Source organism: Homalodisca vitripennis, chromosome 3 (assembly GCF_021130785.1).
Source record: "Homalodisca vitripennis isolate AUS2020 chromosome 3, UT_GWSS_2.1, whole genome shotgun sequence".
Lineage (NCBI taxonomy): Eukaryota > Metazoa > Arthropoda > Insecta > Hemiptera > Cicadellidae > Homalodisca > Homalodisca vitripennis.
The window spans coordinates 126,080,643-126,106,186 of NC_060209.1; the positions used below are offsets into that span (position 1 = coordinate 126,080,643).

The window sequence follows — 25,544 nt, forward strand, 5'->3', positions numbered from 1 at the left end:
ATAGAACAAAATACTAAAGTTAGATATATTACATATCCTCCCCCTTTAAAATCTTACTTGCATCCTATCAGAAAATACAATACAACAATATAGTGATAACACAAAACATGGACTATATTGTTAGAACAGAGTACACAGAATAAAAGCAAGCTTTACATAATAAGTTATACAATGACATATGAATTTAAATTAACCAAATTCATATGATAAACATTTTGAAATAAAAAAATTAAACACTCTACTCAGAAAAATAGTTTTCACTAGTATAGTCGATCTAATAGTTTTTCTAAACTTACTTGGGTAGCGGCTCTGTATTAGCATACAGAGCATACTGTATTAGCATACTCTGTTGAGCATACAGGGGTGGAATGAGCGTCGGAAGAGGGACGCTCTATACTTGGAGTTGGCCCAGTGGGTCTCAGGGTCGAGGAGGGGAGGTGCCGTTCACTGGTGTCCCCCTCTGACCAGGTGATCACTTACTAACTGTTACAGACTGAGACAACAATAAATCTTCGGGGTTTTACATACCTTTAATTCTTAAGACTTTCAGTTCCAGTTTGAATGCCAATTAATTTATCATCACGCACGGCGTTTCCACACTATTTCACAATCTACTTTTCGTCGGTCTATTTTTTCAAAGGTCGTAACTCCAAAAAAACATAATTTTACAGGAGGTACAAATAACTGATTTGAGGAAGAGTACTCTGCTAATTAACCAATAAAGTAGCTCCATCTTGTATAAAAACGTTGTTTTTAAATTGTTATTAAAGAAATACACTGTTTTTTGGTAATTTTTTAATATGTCGTTAAATATTCTAACTCAAAACTCAATTTCAGCCACGGAGTTGTTACAACTTTTTCTTTAGGTAATCAGGCTTGAATATTAAAACAATACAAGTTACCATGGAAAATAATATTGTGTATTTTATTAACACATTACACTAAATAAAATAATGTAGCACTGTAAGGTAATAAAGTTTTGCCACTGTAATAAAAATAAAATATTTTTAATGAGGCAGATTATCATAGAATGAATGACAGTCTTTAGGTAGAGTCTTCTTGAGCTCTTGCAGGTCTTGATATTTAGAATGTTTATTGTTTATGTTTATGTATGTTTAGGTGTTTATTTTTAGTCTTTCACCAAACAAATTAGGTAAGTCCATATTCAAAGGTATTATTGAGGAAATATTGGCCCTGACAGGCAGAGGGCGCCAATGATCAGTAAAACGCAACTTGTGAAAATTCAGTTCATTTGGCTTGTACTGCAGAGCAACAAGGTCAACAACACAAGGATCCCCTACTTTTTTTCCCTGGTCTAATAGATTTGATCTCTTTTAAAGCATTTTCACAGTTTTTTTTAAAAAATGTGTAATCTATATACTTAACATTATAAGGTTTAGGATGTGTACGAGCTTTTTTCATAGCATCGCAATAGTCCGCTGGCACATTGAAGACTCTGTTTTTTAACTTGCCTTTCGATTTGAGAATGAACCGAATCGGCCTCCATTTGAGTGTGCCCTTTTGTTAAATATTTTTGTTCTATAGTTATTTTGTGCACTTTTGCAAGATTGAGAGGTGTATTTGATAAAACCGCAATGCGGTTTTGGTAGCAACAGCCATCACTAAAACAATGTGAGTACTTGGTCATCACTTTGCAAAGGACACTGATTATTGACAAAATCAGAGATAATTAAGGCAAATTCATTGGAAAGAGACACCTCCTTCTGACTCATTCCAAACATAACATGTAACGTCTTTATCCTTGAGGTTAAAAAAAGTTAAGTTCTGCACAGCAAGTTTAGTTTTATAGTATAGACTTGAAACATTCGACTTGGGACACAATAACACACTCTGTAAGTCCTTCGTGTATACGTAGTCTCTTGTGTTTTTGTCAGATTCTTTCTCTGCTCGGGCTTCATCTTTATTTTTAAGATGAACGTCGTAAACTTCATTTGAAAATCTGGCCAACTTTATACCCAGCACAGGTTTTCACACTCATCTTTCTTTGGACAGAATAAGCTCAAGTTCTTGTCCAGAAATTTATTGGAAAATACAAAATAAGACAATGATTTTTGTATTGCACTCTTCACTCCATCTACAATATTCCCTATACAGATCTTGCTTACTAGTCCAGTTAGGCTATAAATAAAGGTTACTAGTAGACTTCCTACAATAATGTGACTCCATTTTAGGTAATTGATCAAAAAATTCATTTAAAGCAACATTAGCATCAATGTTAGCTGTTAATTTCCTTTTAGGTCTTGGTTCTAAAATTATCATCACGATCCCGTTCACCATCCTTGCCCAAATTTTGCTCTCCTTCACTTGGACAAGATTTTTTCCAGTTTCTGTATGATCTTCCCCAATATCAATAGTATTCAAAAACATTGTCTTACATACCCTCAGTTTTTGAATCATTTATGAGCAAATAATAAAAAAGTCGTCTACCTACGACTGGTTTTATCTCCTTTTCGATCTCTTGCTCTTGCAGATGGCTTGCTCATCGTTAAGGTGCTAACAAACATTTTTTTCCCCTCCCACGTCATCTTCCAAAAATTATGAAATACTTTCTTCCTGTCCTCTTCAGTTATCAATGCACATTTCAATACAGACTTTTCTCCTCTATTACACTTACATCTTTCTTTGACAAACTTTCATTCCTTTGGAATTTATTATGTAGTGCCATTTCCCGTCTGTATTTTTCTTTCCCATAATATATTTTTTTCCTTTTTCTCTGTTTACTTTTATTTATATTAACAGTCCACTCCTCTTCACATACTTGATGACGGTTTTTTTCCGTTTTCTGTCTTTAGCAACTTTTCTTTATTATTAGGCTGAGTAATTACTTCAACTACGCCTGTTTCCACTATACCCTGAGGTTGATTTAGGTCCACTCCGTCATGCCAGAACTTCCAGTATTTCATAAATTAGGACTAAATTATTTTGAAATATTTCACTATTAGGCCTAATTTCAAATGCTCACATTTTGTAAAGCCTAGGTCATAGTATAAGCCTATTACTTCTTCCACAACATTTTCATCTAATAATATTATGTTATCAATATCAATACTTCCACTTACATCAAACTGGATATTTTTTATTAAAATTATCACCTTCGAAAAGAACTCCAGAAAGAAGTTTTTTCTGTTGAAGTGTTCAGTTCAATTAAGTTAAGTGTACTGGTAGTACTTACCAAAACGTCATTCACAATACTCGATTCAGCAACAATAGGACTAGTCAGAACTTCAACATTCACACAGTTGAAACCTACATCATAGAAATTGGACACAGCAGTTATTTCGTTATTTTTATTTAGGCTAATAAACTGCTTCAGTGTCACTGATAATTAACATTTCACTTGCAGCAACTGCACTACTTAATAAGTCATCACTTATCCTAGGTTTATTAACACTATTTACATTTTCATCACAAGCCATCTCAGGATTAATTTGTATGAGGTGTTTTTGTTTTTAAACCTCATTTTTTTATCTTCGGTCTCAGTATCATTGATTTGGTCTGGTTTTTTAACAGTTCCATAATTTTTATCAGTCCTCCTGCTAGCCATGTTTATGACAATTCTGTAACAAAACAATCCCTTTCAGTAATAGAAGTTAAATACATTTTGTGAGGTTATGACAACAAGACAATTATAAACATAAACAATAAACAGCTGTGTCAGTACAAACTTTGACTAAACCTAGAAAAAAAAGGCAAAATAGTAGTTTCCTACACAGCTGCTAAGTGTGCAATGATTTTAACAATGTAAAACAGGAGTTATGGCATTTGATAATTTGCTTCAAGAGAATTTGATAAAGAGAAAAAGACGTAACAATATTTTTCATTCAAATTACACGTAATTAATTACGTTAAATACAATAATTTAAAAATACATATTACATTATATACTTACCTAGTATATAAAACTACAATCATTAGTTTTCCTTCTTCGCAGTGTAAACCCAGTAAATGAAGAAAACCTAGGCAGAAACTCACTGCTATTACCGCCATATACTCACAGCCACCACCTTGTGTTTTCAAATGGTCCCAATGGAGTTACAACTTTTGAACATTAATTTATATTTTAGGGTGCTTTCTGATACGACTTTTGATAATGGTGATTTTGAGGGCTTTAAACATTTTTTTTGGGAGTTACAACGTTTTCTACATGTGTAGAGACCGAAGGAAGGAATAAAGTAACACCAAAAAGTTGATTTTCAAATTTTTTTGGAGTTACGACCTTTGATAACTAGAACCGACGTTTTACTAAATAAGAAACAGAACTTAAGATTTTTAATACTGTTTCCTTCAATCCATTTATTTTTATGTCTAAAGTCTCGCACACGTACGGTTTTGTCCTAATCAGTTTGTACTACTCCCTCCTGCATAAGGTTACTTTGTTTATTTCTGATTTTTAAGTACTGTTTTTAAGCAAAGAGTCTAATTAAATCTAGTCTCCTTCACAACTGTCAACCAAACACAAGTTTAGCCAGTGACACTTGTGTTATTACTGTGGATAACATTTCTGTAGGCTAACAAAAATTGATTTAACACTAGTTCTACGTTTGGTCTATCTTTAGAAAAAAAAAAAAAACCTAAGGTATGTTTTAGTCGTTATTTTTAACAGCAGAATATCCTGTTTGGCCATTGCTGGCTGGAAGATACGGTTGAGTAAGCGCATGGTGAATACCATTTGCTTTCAAGAAAGTATTAAACTCATAGGAAAAAAGGGTAGACCATTATTCGACACAATTTGTTCAAGAATTCCGAAACATGCAAATAAAGGTCTTAATTTAGATATTGTTTGTTTAGCTGAGGTTGATGCAAATTTGCCCTACTTCTCACCATTTAGTGTGAGCCGTCTACTATTATTAGATATAGTTTTGGAGTTAAGAAGCGTCCCTGACAAAGTTGATATTTTTCCCGGTTGACATTGATAATTAGTCAGTCATTCATATAACTTAATTAAATCATCCTATGATTTACTACTAGGCTTGTCCAATGTACACATGTCTTCCAATAGATTGTAAGTTTTTACACAAATCGCTGTCAATAAAGTCCAGACTTTTTTTCTCTGCCTTTGTTTGTTACAATTACAAGAAAACATCAAAGCGTTCAATATATTGAAAACCATAATTTTCTGCACTGTCAAAAACACTGATATTGCCGATAATACCTGCCATTTTTTGTATCCTCCAAATAAAGAGTCAAGAAATAATGAACTTGGAAACGGTCATACACCAAAATTAATTGTCGTAAAAGTCCGTCTTCCCTACACTATACACCACTTAACCTCACTCTGCACGAAGTCATACTTGTCGCAGTAAAGATGCACCTTCCTACACTTTTACGCAAACTCACAGTTTATTCTCATTGCTACTGTTACATTCTTACTGGATATAATGTTGCCTTTCATTTGGGCATTTCAGAGTTTTGAAATAAGACACAGTTAGTTGTATATTAAGACTAGCAATCATTTATTCAACTTGTGTCATTGCATACACTCTGCAAAAACATATTTTCCAACATTCAAATATTATAGAACACAAATACTGAGTTAGGTACATTACACTTTCTGCTCAAACCTTTGAGTGCAAAGCACTTTTTGAAAGGATGACGCTATCAGTGTCAAGCATTTATGACAGGTTACCTCTCTCAGTGCCAAGTACTCTTTTTGTGTTTGTTTAGTATTCAACCCAAATAATTCATAAACTTTAAAAAACAAACATGATGAAATAACATTTCTTTTGTTATGTCAGGGAGAAAGTATGTTATATCTTGTAATATTTATTTAAATAATAGACCAAAAATATTCAAAACAAAAATAACACTTTTTTAACTTTTTAAGACTTTGGAATAATAGCTGTAGTTTTTTACGATTTTAATTTTTTTATATGCGTCTTTCTTATTGTTTATGTGCATAAGATCAAATGTTAAAAAAAATAGATATCTGTATAACTGAATTATTGATTTTTAATGTTTGGTATTTGTGTAGTGTTCTACGTTTGGTATTTGTGTAGTGTTCTACAGAATAATTCACAACACTGCAAAAAAATAAACACAATGGGATGATTTTTTTTTATATTGTGTTGGGGGAAAGTAGGAATATAACTTATAATATTTATTTGTATGATAAAACCTGTTGAAATGTTTTAGATTAAGAATTGTATTTAATAATTTCTTTTACGTTTTACAAGTTCATAAAGAAAAATTTTGATTTTTTGAACCTTAATACATTTTATACAACATTTTTTCATTGTTCCGTATGTAAGTAGGAACATTTATAAACTTAACAAGTTAAAAAAGTAAGTATCTGTAATAATGAGTATGATTTTCCTTATACAAAATATTGAAAATCTTGCACTCGCATAAAAGTTCTCTCTCATAAAAATAGCTTCACCCAGCTGTAAAAAAATTAAATCAAGATATATAAAAATCTAGGTTTATTTTGACTTATTGAGTATAAAATTATAGACTAATTACAATGTCAACATTTAGTAGCAGAATAATAATTAATCGAAAGGTCGATCTAGTCCGCACTGATGTCATCGGTCCCTTGGCAGTCTTGGCACTCAAAGGATGCAGGGGTCTGAGTTCTGACACTGTCACAGGCTTACTCTTGGAATCTGTAGTCCACATCTGTCAGAAGAAATTCAGGAAGATCTAAACAATACTACTTAGTACTTGTCACAATTTCAATATTCAAAAACGTATTCTTGGGCAATACAAACGTGTTCTTAGTTGTTGTCGTGTTTCATCATTTATGATATCAGAAATGCCTAGCTTATAAAAAAGTTCCATCACGTTAATCCGAGCATAAATACAGTGTAATCCACACATGAATATTTTCATTTGTAACATCAGGTAGGTACCTTTTCTGTAGCATAAAAGAATTTTTAGACAATAACTATGCTAATATCTCATCCTACTCTATAGGATAACTAATGTAATTATAATTTTATTCCCTACTTCCATTACTGTCCTGAGATATCATGCAAAATCTCGGACAAACGCTGATGTATACAGACGATACAGTGGCTCCTACTAGGTAAAAAAGAACCAGATCAACTTGAAAATAGCTGCTTACACTGCTCTGAATATGGCTTTCCAATATAGTCATGGAAATGGAACCTTGTCGTAAAATGAAAATAAAACTAAACAGCTGGTTCTAGGAAGAGACAAGGAAATTGCAGTGGAGACTACCAGAGGCTGGAGTTAACAGACACTTCAAAGTACCTGGGCATAATAATTGACGACCGCCTTACATGGACAGACCACATAGACTCTCTGTTGCAAAAAGTTGAGCACAGCATTATATGTAATTCGCGGGATAAAAAGTAACATTGTGACACAGCAACAGCAAAGACTGCTTACCATGCCTTATACGAAAGTCACCTTTCGATATGGGATTAGCTGCCTGGGGAGGCACCTCAGCGAATAACATGCAACGTCTCGTAGTCCATCAAAGAGGAGACAATCAGAATTCTTAACAACCTCCAGCAAAGGGAATCCTGCAGGCATCCATTTAAAGATCTACAGAATTCTCCCTACTGTTGTCAATCTCTACATCTTGGAAACTATCACCTTTCTCCATATTAAGTCACCTGAAGCAGCAAGAAACCCGGTGCACAATATCACAATTACAATACTAGGCATGCCACCAACTACCAACTCCCAGTACACACCGACTCACTTTATGACAGAGAAGAAACCTACCTACGCAGGGAGCAAAGTTATGGAACACCCTCCCAGAAACACCTTAGAAAGACTGAAAGAACTGGTTACTGGAGCATACCGTTTTACCAACTGAAAGAATTTTATGAGTGGACTTATAACAATGAATGTCAGCAGTGAAACAGATTTATATTAACTTGACAAAATATTCCATACTAGACTTCCATGACCCTTGTTCTTATCTCTATGATAATGTACAACAGAAATGTAAACAAATAAATAAAATAATTTGCATTGTGTGCAGCATGTAGTTTTTGCATAGTGCCTAAACTTATATTATTTATAATAGCATGTTTTTCCTCAAGCAACATGTAATTTTTATTATTTTATAACTACTACTTTCTAGCTAACTGTGTTTCATCTCAATCATTTATATCTAACTTAGCCTATATGGGTTGTATGTTGAATGGTTTAACTAACTTCGTTCTGTCATAATAAAGAGCTTAATCAATCAGTCAGGTACACAACTGAGTGGACTACGATGTTTTTAGACACAATCTCAAAGCACAGCAGAGCTTGGACAACAAAGCTATGGAGGAACTGTTGACTCAATGTGAATGTTGTTGACTCAGCACCACTTTGCTAAAACACTGAGACAGTGTCAGACAGCTATAATTATTCAGTAGAAATTTTTCACAACTTTTTGTACTTCGCGTTTAAAATAATTCCAAGAAAATTAACTGAATGAAAACAAACTAAAATGCTTTTGGGTGAGTATTAAATGATGTAACTAATATGATACATTTCCTAGAATTTTACGTGCAAAATAAGGACATAAGTGTTTTTAAAAAGTTTAGTATTACTCTTTTGAGATAAAATGTACGGTGATTTCAATATAGTCAGTCGCCTCTTAGTAAAGCTTATACCCCTGTAGCTTTGTCTTTTCCTTGTCTTTTTTAGCATATCAAGTAGTGTATATCATCATGAGTAGCATCATGAGGTCAAATTATGTCTTGTATTTTGGACAGATAGTTTATAAAAAAATATGATGATTTTGCAAAAATACCTTGTTTAATGTTAAATGCATTTCCACTTATAATAGAAATAAAACTATCCTATTCTGAATCCTATTTTAAAATTCAATTATAGGTTTAGTAAGGGTACTTGAATTTTTTTTATGTGTTTCTATTGAAAACAATATGAAAAAATGAAACCCCTTCCACCAACAACAGGGAGAAAGTAATCTTAAAAAACACTGTAACGTGAAATAAAAGTGCCTAAGACTTATGCTACTGAGTGAAATTAAAAATTATATATCTTAATAAAATAAAAACAAAATATATAAAAATTACTAAATCTAACTCAAATTAGTGGAATTGTGATATAATTTTGAGCTAAAGGTATGTTACAACAGGTAAAATTATTGTGTCTGTAATCATTTTTGGTTGTTTTCAGATGTAGTTAATTTCTTAATAGTATTATATTTATAATCAGTTGATTTTATAATTGACACTAATTAGAATTTCAACAACATCATAATGTCAAAATAAAACTAATAAATGGGGCACGTTTTATACTGACATAATTTTTCTGGGTGATAATATTCTAATCATTTTCAAAACATTTGAACAGAAATTTTTTGGTTTTGTTTTTGGCTATATAATATACTTTTAATTTAATTTAGCAAACAATCACACGTCCCATTTGATTTTATAGGTTTCAGTAACAATCTAAAATGTTTTTTGTTGTTGTAAATTTCAAAATAAAGTGGCCCAGCACACTTAGCTACTGAATTTTTTAAAGTCTAAATATAGGCCTTAACTTTAAAGATAACAATTTTTAATAAAGATGCTTATCAATTTTTTTTTTTCTTTTATTTTCTTGTATGTTTCTTTTCTGTTGTTTTTTTGTTTTCGTATTGTATTATGGTTGGTTTGGTCACTAAATATATATTTGCCAATGTATCTCTAATTTGTAATTGATGATACTTGAAAATCCCTAGTATTAAACTACTAGAACGTTAATGGAAAGACTTTAGAGAACTGACTAACTTTTCCAAAGTAAAAGAAATATCATAAATTTTGTGAAACAATATTTGATTTGAAATTCTATGCTTTTTTTAAAGTATTGAAGCATATTATTCTATTCAGGGATGAACAGCTGATCAAAAGTAAGCAAATTTTTTTTTATTTTTTTTGTCCATGAAAAAGTGTAGATAATATAATCAAATTAACAAATTATGATAGTTTTAGTACATAATAATTTGCTTTCATTTATTTATACCTATGTTAATATTTAACACTCTACATTTGTTGCAATAATAAAAGATGGAAATGGGTCACTCTGTCATCAGGACTTTACAAGCCAAAAAATGTATACATTGCCAAAAAAAATATGTGTTTACACATCTTTTTTACCATGTAACTGTAGATTATAGCTGTAATGTGAGAAATAGTATAATTGATAATCACAAGAAAATTTTCATCAGATAAAAATAAAATTTGTTGGAAGTTTTGTACTAAATTTGTAATTTTAATCCCCTTACTGGAATGGTAAAACAAATATTTTTTAAAGCTAAGCTATACAAAAATGACACAACTTAACAATAAACAAATATCTGTATAGGTATAGTTTGCCTGGAGTAATTTTTGTGTAGTAATAATTTCACAAAAAATTTCATAAGTGAAAAAAAAAAAGCATATCAGTGAAATATATTTTTTGTAACTATATATAAAACTACATAACCATTAAGAAAGTGATTTTATAGCTAGTAAGTTTGTTCTTTTATAAAAAAATTGATTTATTCTAAAAATAATTTTTTTAAATTTTTATTTTTAAAACATTTTAAAAATTATTTGGTATTATAAGTATTTCTTATATGTTTATAACATTGTTTAACACAAAATAAAAGCAATAATTGACAAACCAGAAATATTAGAACACAATTTTAATTGCGACAGAATTGAACAATAGCATGACTTGGATTAACAACCACCCCTTTCCCATTATTTTTAGTTTTTAACGTAAAAGTAAACTCTTTATTACTGCCAACTTTGTAACCCAAAATTACGTTAGTGTCAATGATTGTTCAATAAATAAATCTGAATGTGAAGATTTATTGGCTGCATGTTACTGTATGGCTATACAGTACGAAAATATTTATTGTAATGGTTATAAAAAAAGTATTCACAGTAGAAGCAAAGGTGCAACTAAATTAAGTGAAATATAAAGAGAAATAGATTCTTTTTTGTGTGTTTGTGTAGGTGATGCAGTACTTACGTCCATTGTTTTAAAAATCATCCTACCAAATATTGTTTTGGCCATTCTAGACTAGTAAAAACTTGTGAGTAAAAACGTTGCTTGTTTTCTTTTATTTATTCTGTTTATTGAAGCACATATTGATTTTACACAATGCCATCTCCTCTTACCATTAGCACCAAAAAACCCGTTGACATTTTATTCAGACGTAGTTTTTAATTTTCATGATCATACTTTACCACAGTCCTATTGTTAGCCATACATATTTTCTGTATTTATGTACGAAAATCTCTGCAACAACTAAGTGGTTGTACGGTAAATATTACAGATCATTAAAATATATTTTATCATACTTTGTGTATGGAAAACCCAAACATAAAAAATCAAATTAATAAACTATTGCAAGTTTTGTAAATGAAATTTAGCTAGCAGTTCCAATATTTTCTAACATATATATTTTGTGCATTGACATTCTTCTGCTGCTAGAACAGTTACCAAAATACAAGTCAATTATAAATTCTGGATTACTTTTTAGTTTATGTACTTTTATATATATATATATATATCTAATATATAATATATATATATATAATATAACTTATAAGAACAATCTGCTAGTGGTCGGCTGGTGGGGCCAGCACAGAGGTATAGTATTACTTGTTTCCAGCGCTACGTACTACACCACAATTGTCGTCCATTGTACCTCTACTAAAATATAGCTTGAAAGTAGTGATTTTCGGAGACATTGTATGTAATCAAAATATATATAGAAAAATTGACTGTATGAGTGGAAAAAATGTTACAACAAATATCACTAAAATGATATATTTTTTGCAACAAAAAAATGGCAATTGTTATCAATCAAGTAAAGAAAACCCTGTATCTCAGAGACGTTATGGTGGAGTAGTTATTCTGTAATAGATAAAACAAATCAACGGCTTTTAACTGTCACAGTTTCTTCTAACAGTTTTTTTCTTATTTAAAAAGTCTACAGATAATTAAGACTATTTTACTGCATATGTTCATTAATAATTTTCTTTTTTTCTCTCTCTGTGTATAATAGATTTTTGTGCAACTTAATTGAAACCAATTATTTTAATGGTAGTGGACCATTTGAAAATAAATCTTTTCATAATAAATGTTTATTACAAACTGAAAATAACATAAATACTTCATCAAACACAAGTTTCACTTAACGCAATAAGGCTAGGTAATTCACAATTTGATGCAATGAACTCACTTTCACCACACTCACCATCCAAAACTTAATTAAAACAATGAAAACCAAAACCTCATCTTGGTTTATCAAACTGTACAATCTAAAAAAAAAGCAAGTTTATATTATACAATGTAACAGTATGCTATTTTTCACTGCATCAAACATGAAATATACAACACAAAACCTTTTTGTTACTGAATGAATTAAAATGGAACATATGTACAACAATCACGTGCAGTTATAGATGTGAGAAATATTAATGAAACAGACCAATCGGTTACAATATTGGCTAACTTAACCTAAATCACAACTGCCTCATGATCTGACATAGACTTTTGAATTTTGAAGGTTTCGGTCCTTTTATATTAAAGCCAAATAAAAAAAAAGAATTTCAACAAATTGAATAATTTGAGATTTTTACACTAAATGTTCCAAATATACTCATTTTTTAGAAAATTCATAATGTATTTATGACACAACTACGGAATTTAGCAAAATATATGATCCAGGTGAACTAAAAATTTACTACTACTAAATTCATTAAAAATAATACAACATGAGAAAAACCTAATCTACACATCAACTTTACGTAACCAGCTTACAGCCAGATTTAATAATATATTACTTTAAACATAAGCTATAAATATATAATATATATATTTGGTCTCCAACTAACTTAAAATAGTATAAAAATGTGTTCCTCAGAGACTGAACCAAGACTAACGAACACTCACACCAACAGACTAGTTTTTTTTTAAAACAGTCCTCAAATCAAAATTTTATAAGGTTCATTATGGTCACTGATAAAACGTCAATAAACTAACCAGAAATATGCTTCCCTTCCTGCAACCACTTTTTAAAGTCCACAGTAAGTGAGTAAAAATATATTGATAACAATACAATAAAAGCAAATAAATACTAAAAAATATGTTTTAATTTTCGAAACACATGAATTGAAAATTGATAGTTATCAACAAAATGTACAGGTTTTTTAACATCATAAATACACTATAAAATACATGTACTAAATGATTCATGGTCTGCTAAATTTCAATCGCAAACAGTAATGAAATCATCCATGTTTCAAGTAACATGTTTGTTTTGACAAACACCAGATTTTTAACAACAAAAAGATACAGTATACACATTTTAAAGAATTGTTTGGATAAAAACAATTTTAGTGTTTATATATTAGCAGATACAGTTTGGAAGTAAGATTAGGTTTATGCACTTAGTTTTATCTTTTTTTTACAAAACCAATAAATGTGTACAAGAATGAAATAAAAAGAGTACGAGTAAAAATGTCTTGTAAAGCTCGTTAAGATACATACATTTTGCCCACCAGTAAACATGAAAAACTACATGGGAAATGTAAAGGCCATGACTATTGAGTGGCAGGCAGTTAAACCTATCAGTCTTTCCGTGAAGAGGCGTTTCCGGGGAGAAGATGGAGCATCACCACTGCACCACCTGCAGGTTTTCCTGGGGCCCCTCTCTCCCCTTACCCCCTGAAAACATGTTTATGATGTAGTTAGTTCTTAACAACTCATATCTTATAATACAAGCTTCTTTAGAGCTCTTATTACGTTTGAATAATATTATAAAAGAAATTGATATATCTCACAATAATAGAAAGCCCAATATAAATTATCTTTCCAACTCGATGTATGTTTAAAAGGACATTTCTTTAAAGCATTGAAATTTATTAAAACAGTGCCAGTGTGCAAAAAGGACAACCTAAGCAGATTCCGCTAGTTACTGCCATATTTCCTTTAGTAGTGATATAATCCTAAAATTTTTTGAATGTTGTTTTAAAAGATTCAGCTAACACGATTATTTTTCATCAGAATGATCTTATACGCAAAGAGCAATATTGTGTTTCTTAAGAAATCAGATACAATAAAAGCTAGCAATAGACAAAATATTCAACAGTATTTTAACAAAATTCTGGAAAAACAATTGTTTCAAAATCTTCAACAATAATATGAGATCTTAGTAAAATCTATTGGCTATATATCAATCATGAATTATTGCTAGAAAAACTGCAATGGTATAAAACATAAAGAACAACAATTAATTGATAAACATCTAATTTGGTCTAACACATGGAACAAATGGTTTGTCAATGGCAAAACTCAGGTGTCCTCCTAGGGTACAGTTAAACATTTCTTGGTTTGTTGTGGAGTTAATGATTTTTCTTTTTATTTACCTTGTAATACTACTGTATTCCTAATTGGGCAGATAATGACTACACTTTTAAATTTCAATATTGACACAAGAATTCTGAAAGTTAAAGGAAGAGAGCGTTCCATGAACATTTCTTTAGAATGGAATTTGATGTCAGTCAGTCATGCCAGTAAAACAGAACCTATAACGATTTTTCTTATCAAGAAAATCCATTGAAAGTAGTAATGATTTTGGTTTTTCAATTAATTATTGGGTGGTGTAAATTTAGACAATACATTGAGCTGTGGATTTAACATGTAAATTAATTTATCTACAAAGTTTATCTATTTGTTACGTACACCTAAAAAAAACCAACTGGGTATTTTTTTTAATTACAGAAATTTATAATTACTTTGTATTATATTTTTCCATTCCCATTTAATAGACAAAGTGTGACTCTTTGGAGTGTGACACTCTTTTGTACAGCATCAAGCTAAAATGCACAAACTAAAAAATAGTATTCATCTGGCAAAAAACTATTCATAAATTTTTAAGAATACAAACTATTTAACAAATTCTGCCAGAAAGGTAAGGAGGTTCCAGTCAGTAAATTTAAAGTTACCATGGAAATGGATAAAAAGCAACAGATTTAACTCTGTGTCAAGATTACCTGCCTGTAATTAAAAGCTCATTAATATAGTTCATGCCGATGTGTGCGGTTTCTAGAGCCCCACACTTTGTATGATCTGTAAGTTGGGTTTAACCCCAGCCGTAATTTCCAATAGACATCAAAATTATAATACAGGCATTCCAGAAATTGATTTTTAAATAATTGCTTTTTACACAAACAAAAAAAAAACATTTTTAATAGTTTTTTTTACATATACAGTATAGTTTAAAATACATACAAAATGTTTTAAATCAATTAAAATCACAATTGTCGTGAACATGTGTTAATATTTAAACTCTGTTTTTAACTTAGGTGGTAAGGTTTGAAATTTAATAAAAACAAGTTATTTATTTTTTGTAATAAGTTACTGTATTTAATTATTTTTTGTATATATATAGCAGTCGTTTTCTTGTATCACAAATGTTGAATAGACTTGAAAGGTTCCTTAATTACTGTGTGTATGTTTTTACCTACACAAGAACATATTTTGACTTTTGGCCCTGTTACATAATCTGTAATTTTGCTTACAGACTTATATAAAATCATCTTCGTTAAAATTAATTATCCTGTAAAATTGCAGATTTTATATGTTGTATCCACAGAAAGACTACGAAGGAAATGGGTGAGTAAAAAGAAATTACTGTATACCATAGAAATTTAGTACACTGTGGTTTTTTACTGATTTTCCCCTGCCTCCCAAGAGAGAGATGGCCCTTCCAGCAGATGCAATAGACAATTCCTGATGTAGAATTTCTGTAATCAACCACTTCCAAAAAAGAATGCTAAAGAAAAAAACCTGACAGTTTTGCCAAGAAGACAAATCTCTATTAAAAAAGGTAAGACACCTAACACAAGCTAAGAAATTATTATCTAGAAAAGTTGCTGCATTGGGAGGATGTTTGAATAATGCTCTTAAAGAAGAACTCCACATTCAAGATTGAATCAGTGTGTCTCTGTTGGGTTTAATATTGAAGACCTTAAAATTTCTTGGTTAACCAGAGCTTGTATGAAAGCCAATAACCCATAACCATAATGAAAAGCTAAAGCACAGAGATGTTGTGTTTGCCTATATTCCATGCACACCAATCTCTTTTATTAACAGTACAAATGTTATGAGCAACAAAGTTAAAGCCCTGTTTCCGACTACCTTCCATTTTCTACAGAGCAATAAAGAAAAGAACACATATTTTTAATAAATATATCTTACCCTCTTCTGCTGATTCTTCTTTTTTCCAGTGTTGATGATACTTTCTTATCTTCTACTTCTTCGTTTTTCTCTACTTTTCTTTCTTCTGTAATTTCTTCAATCTCATCATCAGGTATGTTTGTTCATCAGTCTTCTTTGCTTCTGTGCCCGTCTTGCCTAGCTCTTCTTTCTCCTAAATTCAAAAATATAAATAATGTAATACATCAATAACTTTACAATTAACCAATTAAAATATCAGCTCAAACTGTAAAATGTAAAATTTTATTTATTAAAATTAAATGTTATTTTTAGTACTTTCTGGCAAAATAAAGTTTACGGTTTTTTTATTACGTGATAACAAAATTCAAGAAATTATAATAATAACAGTTAATTCACAAAAATTACAGAAATCATATGTGGACTAATACAAGAACAAAAATTATACAATAGATGTCATAAACATTTTAAAATTACGATATGTACAATACTTCTTCACAATATGACTTACTCAGTTTTACTTGTTACTAACCCAACAAGCTGACCCGAGTTGTATATAACAACTTCTTGTACAAATGTTACATTAGAAGTCAAATGTGATTTATTTAAAATTATAAAATAAACTAAACTTAATAAATTAAAACAACCTTGTGCTGATTAAATTATTAGTAAGTTATTAGATTATACTGTTTCGGTTGTCTATTTTTGTTTTAAACTCTTATTGAAAAAATTATTTTTAAAGAAACCACCTGCAATGGTCTTTTAGAAACATACAACCTGTGATGTCACATAGACCCTGAAGGAAACCCTTATTGTAAACTGAGATGTGAGATAATACCACTAAAGCATTTGTACCCAGTGACAGCTACTCTTGCGTGCTATATGTGCTCATACCACACTAGCCCTGGCCACAGATATGCATTATACCCATAACTTACGAAAGAGGAGCACAAGTTTGTTAACAACATAAATAGAAGTAGAAGTAGTAAACATATATATTTAACTCCATGAATAAGTACTATAAGCAAAACATAGAACAAAATTGTAAAAGACAGGAGATTACAATAATAATAAATATATAAAGTAATATAAATTTCAAAATGAAATAGTAAAGATTAAGACAAAAGTGTTGTTAAGAAGATATGAACAGGACCAACAATATATTAAGCTCTTCAAATAAAATCACCAGTTGTCTTAGCCATAGCTAATTTATTTTTTTAATTGTGTTTTTCTCTATGTTTAAGAAGTTACATATTTTATGTTGCTAGTTTTGATACTGGATACCCTGTGTTACTGGTGTACTTTAAAGTGTTCATAACTGTATTTAATTCTAATAATATTGGTTTCTATCTATAATACAATGTTCTTTTCAAATTTTTTCGGCAAAATAATGAAATATTAATGCAATTTTTGAAGAAACAGTTTATTTTTTTAAATCAATAATATATAGAAGAGTTTAGTGATAACTGAGAGTCCACTTTTAACCTTTTGGAGACCTGTCTGGAAACAAAAAATACCAAGTAAGAAACCAGGGTCCCATATGACATTTTCATACTTTATCACTTGAATTTTAACCCTGCAACTTAATGGCAGCGCCCAATATCAGGTCTTTTAACATAGCCTAAGATTTTTGTTATTAATATTTTTTAAAATAACCTCAAATCATATCAGTTATCCAGACACTAATAGAAAGAAGAAATAATCCAATTTACTTAAATAATAAACTTCCAGATCATTTTCATATCCCCATTACATATCTATATATTTTTGGTGATCTTCATCCAGAACTGTCTCTTGCGTACTGCACCAAGCTGCGTGCGCTGCCACAAATAACTGATTCCACACTAAGCTGTTTTTAGTCTATCATCAGGATGTTGTTCTTCTTATTTACGAATAGTATTTGTATGTTTTGATATTTGTTGTGAACGTGTGTTTCGGTGAGCTATTTACTGTTATGATAAATGGAATCATAAGTTTTACAATCACTTATAGGGATACGGTATTCAAGAAATTAATTTTTTTTAGTAACATTTAATATTTGTACAATTACAGTTACACGCAAAAATGAAATTAAATGGTAAAAAAATTTTGTTTAGCAAGACTGAATAATCAGAAGTGGGAAACATTAAATTATAAAAGTTTTTAACTTTTTTTTGCCAAGTTGCAATTGTTCATCATCTGAGCATGTTTTTTTCGTTTGTATTTACAATAATATGTAAAAAAACTTTGTAACTCTTTCTTTTTAGTTTAACTCATAAGTAAATGCCTTATCACTTGTATATTTTCTTTCATTTTTTTTCCTATCACCCCAATCATAACGTTTTGTAAAAATCAAAAACTTTAAATTAACTTTTTTAATGTTTGCAAGCATACATTGATTACATTTAAAAGAATTATATTGCTTTATATATTTATAAGGAAAATATTTTTGAACAAAAATGTACATATATAATAAATTATATTATAATAATACATATGATAGATAAATAAGATAAATAAAAGGACACAAGTTTGAGGTACAAAGAACACCACACCCCAGAGAGGAATTTTACAGCCAGGTTAAATATTTATGATTATTTTTACCCTCAATACTATATTATTATTAACTGCTACTTGCTGACTATAGGGCTATGTAGTTTCAAAAATTTCAGTACAATTAACACTAAATCAAAACATGTAGAAAGTCATTAAGATATTGTCCTATACACTATACAGGTTATACTTGTATACAAGCCATGCAAACAATAACATCCATAAAAACAACAACTCACTCACTTTTTACCAAAATTAATTATATTTCTATCTAGCTAATTGATACTGTATTACTAAGTGATGGGCCAATACCAAAAGAAATTTGATTCAGATTTCAGATAATAAAATTGCGGGTCCCTCGATTTATTGATTCTGATTTTTAAACAAAAATATTCTTTGTAGAAAACTAGAGATCTCAAAAGTAAAGTTTTTACGCTAAAATTGTATAACAATAACTTATTACAGTAAACTTTGCTTTGTCAGGGAACTTTTTATTAGGTAAACAAACTCTGTATTTTTGTGATGAAAAAATCCAAAACTTTTTTTGCCTATTGTATTCATTCCAGCATTTTCAGCACTACAATTACAGAATATAATCACTTTTATATGAAAAAACCATTTTTGTATATAAAGTACTTTGAAAGGTAGCGTCATCAGTACCAACAGTGGTGGACACGTATCACACTGACCAAATATTTGGGTTGAAACTCAATGATATAATATATACAGGTAAATAATATAGTAATAAAATTCCTAAATAACATAATTTTTGTAGATGAAATGTGATTTTTCAACATCATGGCATCAATCAATACTAACGGTACTGATCGTAACCTCAAACCACCTCATCTCCAAAAAGCTAGGTCACCCGCTACAAGTGTATTGAATAATTTGGTGGAATTTATGCGGAAGAAATAGTTTAGAGTTTTGAATGTTTCGTGTAAAATTTAAAATTCACTTGAAAAAAAATTCTTTTTTTCTGATTCAGAGATAATAGTTCTTTTTCAAAATGGTTCTTACTTTCTGAATACGTCTTGGTATAATGGAGCCTTTATAATTTTGAAACAAAAACTATATGGTTGGCATTTCAAAAGAAAAATTTTAAAATGCAATCATTAGAATTTTTTTTCATAGCTTAAAATCAAGCCTACTAGTCTTCTAAAATTTTACTTGAAAACTTTGCCCAAAAGAAATATTCTATTGCTAGGGTTTTCGCAATGAAATCAGTAAACACAAACTTGATTCTAAATGCAGTAGTTCTCAAGATGAAATACTGAGTAATTTCATTTGTCTCCTTCATAATTATTTGTTTTTCACATATAGTATACAGTTTTTTAACAAGGCAGCTACTAAAACTCTTTGTAATTGTTTATTATCCCGAAGTGTTTTTTCTTTGTGTGAGTGTGTTGTATGGGTGTGTGAGCACGCGTGTACGTGCACACTCACCATTATTTTTTATGTTCACACCCCAATCTTCAATTTATACTTGTTAGGATATCTTTTACTACTATTTTCCAATATAATAATTGGTAAACTAGCATTTTTAGTAATCAGGCATCTTAAAATCCCCAAAGATCCCTGAATTAGCAAAGGTTTACTGGTATAATAAGTATACTTTTGAATATAAAAACTTCAAATTTCTCAAATCAGTTTTAAATTTCCCTACTTTTATTTTATGAGGAACAATCCACCTAATTTACGGTTTACACACAAAATTCTACCCTAAAATACATTATTCTTATTAGTTATTAATTATTGTTTAGCTATAATCTATTCCCATCTTGATTTCATACTTGTATTTCAATAAAAAATTTTAACATGGCATTAGAAATTCCTAAATTTTGAATTATAAGTAACTATTGTATGGTTACCTGAGATGAAGATCCACTACAGCAGAAGAAGACTATGAATACTATAGGGAGGCCAATGACCACTACGTACACAGCCCAGAGGCCAAGGATGCTCATTGGTGTATGAGTTGAGAACAGAGGTGACCAAACTCTCCTACAAATTAACAACACTACACTACTGGGTTCCAAACAACTCTACAATATAGTGGATATTGTTTACAAACTAAAACAAATTGTAATTCAACTTTTGGTTTAACTAAATTATGTCAATATCTTTAAATAGTAAGAACTATTTTTCTTATGCTTCATACAACGTTGTGTTCCCTATTAGCAACCACTTCAAGATTACACATACAGAACAAGTAAAACTGCACATCCTCAATGTTATTAGGGTTATTGATAGTTTTTCATGAAATTGTTAGTGCATTCGTGCTTTCAATTCTTAACGAAATGAACGTACACATCTCCTAAGTATATTATGATGACCGCTCCTGCATATGTATATGGCAGATAACTAACCACAGACAAGTAATTCTTCCACATAAATTTCAAACTCTGACACGTAAAATAGATCTATGCAATTGCCACTAGATACCATCAATATACAGAAACAAGGATTTGTACAGTAAAAGCAACACCATCAGAATAATAGAAGTTCCACAAAATCTAAACTAGATGTCATAATAATACCCTCATTACAAGTATTAGTTCTCAGAAATATTCCTAAAAAAAGGTTCATTCATTAACTAAAGAGACAATTGGTTTAAGGAAAAACTGTTTGGCAGGTTAAGTTTTTGGTACTATTATGGCTTCAAGGTGGCATCTCTTAGTATAAGCCCTGATCAACTGATATAATGAAACATTTTTTTTTGTTTACAACCTCAAAAATACGTTTTTAAAGATGACGAGTACGCTTTGAAAATTCCACATTAATTTGAAGAACAACCGTTCTGTTAATTCGTTTTCCTACTTGCTGAAGGCGAGAAACCAGTGAACATATACATATACTATAGAAAGTCTAGAGATTTATGGTGAAGGTTTATAGAACGCGAGCAAATCTTTAAAAGTGGTTAGAGGCAAAAATTGGATGTGACTAAGTGACTGACAAACACCGTTCTGGTCGACCATCTTGCATTGTTTAAACTCCCTCACTTCCAAAGTCAAATATGATGACATTATTCGTGCCGACTGACTGCATGTGTCTGTGGAGAAATTATATCTATTTGATAAGGTTCAAGTTAGTACTGGTAGCAGTTCATAACATTAGGTTGTAAAATAGGCTAAAGTACTGCAAGATGGGTCCTAAAGGATTTAGCTACACAAGGAAACAACGTTGAGAGTTGTGCATAGAGGAAAAATGAATGTTATGCAAGAGAAGAATGGGCTCTTCCTTAACAAAATTTTAAACTACTTGTGAATGAAAACTTGGGTTCACTACTTTGAGCCAGAATCAAAAAAGGATAAGCATGGAGTGAAAGCACTTCAACTCACGTGTTTAAGAAAAAATTCCAAAACCCATTCAAAAATTCATCAGCAGGAACAGTCATTGGGAGTGTTTTAGGACACTGAAGGTCTAGTTTTCTGTGATTATCTCAAAGAGCAACATACAGTAAGCAGCTAATACTAACTCAGATTTGCTTTTAAACAAGGTGATGCTAGCCATTAGAAAGAGAGAAAAATGCCCATGAATCTCAGATGAGAGATGTGATTCTCCAGCAAAACAATGCACATCCTCCAAATTGCTCATCTAACCTGTGAAAACCATTGAAAAATTGGGGTGGAAAATACCTCCCTCATCCCCCTTACAGTCCTGATTTAGCACCCAGACATTCTAATTCTATGACAACATTAACTAGATGGAAAAGTTCAGATCTTGTAATGGACATGTAGGATACAGTCATGTTACATTGTATGCAGCTCTTAGATACACCTATTACATTTATTTCTCATAAAATTGATTTTGATTCTTACTTGGTGACCAAATTGGAATACATACATAAACATATTCAGCAACTGCATTAAGTACACTGCCCCGTTTGTTATAATGGGAAAAAAACAATAGTTTCTTGTTGGTAGTTGGAGAAGATAGCTACTCTCAGCCACTCCCGTGATCAAAGTTAGTTCTAGTAATATCAGGGTGATTTGAAAAGTAAGTATCAATTGGACATTGTGTGTACGCAGTGTGTCAACAACTAAGACTGATGCAAGATGATCACCACCATACTACGGTCTGCCCTACAATACATCAAGGTTAGATCCAGTAATATCAATGTGCTTTTTGAAAGTAAGTATCAATTGGACATTGTGTGTAAGCAGTGTGTAAGCTAAGTCTGATACAAGATGATCACCCATACTCGTCTGCCCCTACAATACATCAAGGGTTAGATCTCAGTAAATATCAGGGTCAAATTGGACATTGTGTTTTAGCAGTGTCAGCGTAAGTCTGATGCAAGATGATCACCCATACTAAGTCTTCTGCCCTACAATACATCAAGGTTAGATCTCAGTAATATCAATGTTGGGCTTTTGAAAGTAAGTATCAATTGGACTTTGTGTGTACTGCAGTGTGTCAGCTAAGTCTTGATACACAGATGATCACCCAAACACAGTCTCCCTACAAAACATCAAGGTTAGATCCTCAGTAAATATCAAGGGTCAATTGACATTGTGTTTAGGCAGATGTCAGCTAAGTCTGATGCAAGATGATCACCCATACTCAGTCTGCCCTACAATACATCAAGGTTAGATCTCAGTATATATCAGGGTCAATTGTGGACATTGTGTTTTAGGCAGTGTCAGCTAAGTCTGAATGCAAGATGATCACCCATACTCAGCTCTGCCCTACAATACATCAAGGTTAGATCTCAGTAATATTCAGGGTCAATTGGACATTGTGTTTAGACAGTGTGTCAGCTAAGTCTGATACAAGATGATCACCCATACTCGGTCTGGCCCTACAATACATCAAGGTTAGATCTCAGTAACATGAGGATGATTATTAAAGTAAAACTCAGTTGAACATTGTGTTTACGCTGGGTGTTAGGGTAGTAACAAACCACTACATTGCACGGTTTTCTCTAACAATAGAAATTTTTTCCAAAAAAACTTTATTGTTTCTCAAGTTTTGTTTACTGAAGAATTTTCTTTACAAATATAATTACTATTTATTAAGTATTTTTAAACACATTCCGTTTTTCTCATTTCATTGGTCTGCATATTTAATTATAGAACAACTGAAATTAAGAAACTGAATTTTATGATTATAATATAAATATTGTCAAAATCTTTATTAGAAAACATTATACTCCTAATCTACATCCTAAATTCATTACCCTCCGCGTGTGATTGAGAACTAAGGGAACTAAACTAAAAATGACAGTGTGATGTTACAAAATCACAAACATCACTTGGTATCTGCAGTGGGCCAACTGTGCATATAATAATATTTGCTACAGTGATTCACTCACTTATACCTCCCGAGCTCTTTTATTCCCTTTCCGGAGGTAACCAGAACGTAGATGAATGATAGGAATAACTGCAGTAGAAGAAAAAAAACTGCCCCACCATCCAGGTTTATAGTTGATATGTTTTCATAGTACGAACCCACAATGAGTCCTAGACACTCACAGTTTTGGTTTTAATACACAAAACACAGTTTTACCGAGATAACACAAACATAATCAAACTTAGCTTCATGATTCCACAATACTACCTCTAATATAATAGTTTGTAATAATATCAATGGTCCACCATCCAAGAGAGGCCATAATTGATATATATTTATACGAACCTACATGAGTCCTAGACACTTAAATAAAGGTTATTCTACAACACATTACACAAGAATCTTAACTTATAAATTATTGTTTCATAACTCAAGACCGGCACAGGGTCATATAAATATACTTTTAAATCCTATGATATGAACTTGATCTAATAATGTAATACATTGTCATTAATAGTACTAATAAAAAAATATGGTACAAATATGTCTACAAAGGGGTAAAATGCAAGACTGCCAGAAAGTAACGGGCCAATTTTGAAATAAGAAAATAAAATTCGTCCCATTCGTTGCTTATTTTAATTTCCAAAGATACATTTAAGGGATTATCATACCAAAACCGTGGCAAAAGTCTTTCAATACTGTCTTTATAGAAACCTGCAGTCTGCAATGGTTTAACTAAGTGGTTTTATACGTACATAGCAGAGAATTGGTAGAATTTGTGTCTCTATTCCAGCAACTGCCTTTTCTCACTATAATTTTCACATTTTTGAAAATTAATTTCTCGCTCTCCAGTCTCTTCTCCATACAATATAAGCAATAATTCAGTGTTTTCAGTTTCCAGAACCCCAACTAGCACAACATTTGTGATAAGTAAGGTTTTTCCATCTAATTGCACATGAAAATTTGGGTAACTTTTTGAAAATTCTGTTATCATGAGACAATGAGTTTTATAAATTTTTGTTGTTGATTCTAATCACCAAATTCATCACTCACAAGAATCATCACTCTTAAATAAGAACATTTGTACGCACCATTGTTTAAAACAATTATGCACAATGTCCTCAATCAGCTGTCACTATTTATTCTTTTCCTGTAAAACATAACAAAATTGGACAAAACTTTAATTAGTTTCTGGATTTTAGGGAACAAATTACCAATCACAGACCTCACATACGAAAATAACCAATCAGAAGTGCTAAAAAGCAGAGAGTAAACTCTTATGAATGATTTTTCAACTTCAACATACAACTGCGATCTGTGGGATATTTTATAAAAATTTGAAAACTCTAAAACGAAGACCGTTGTTAAACACTAATTAGTTGACAAGAGTTGAAGATGATCGGCCCAATCTATCAGACATTAATAGAACTATTTGGAGGAAAAACTTAAAAGCAGATCGCCAGTGATCCTGCAATGGGTTAAGCAGGCGGGTGTCGCAACTAAACATCTAAATTTTCCAGTTCAGACTACATTGAAACACTGCTTGGTCT

At 31.0% G+C, this 25,544-nt stretch overlaps 1 pseudogene; it reads right to left on the reverse strand.

The window, feature by feature from the left end:
- Window positions 1–16,261: 16,261 nt before the first annotated feature.
- Window positions 16,262–25,544, reverse strand: part of LOC124358345 — a 36,237-nt pseudogene continuing 26,954 nt past the window's right edge.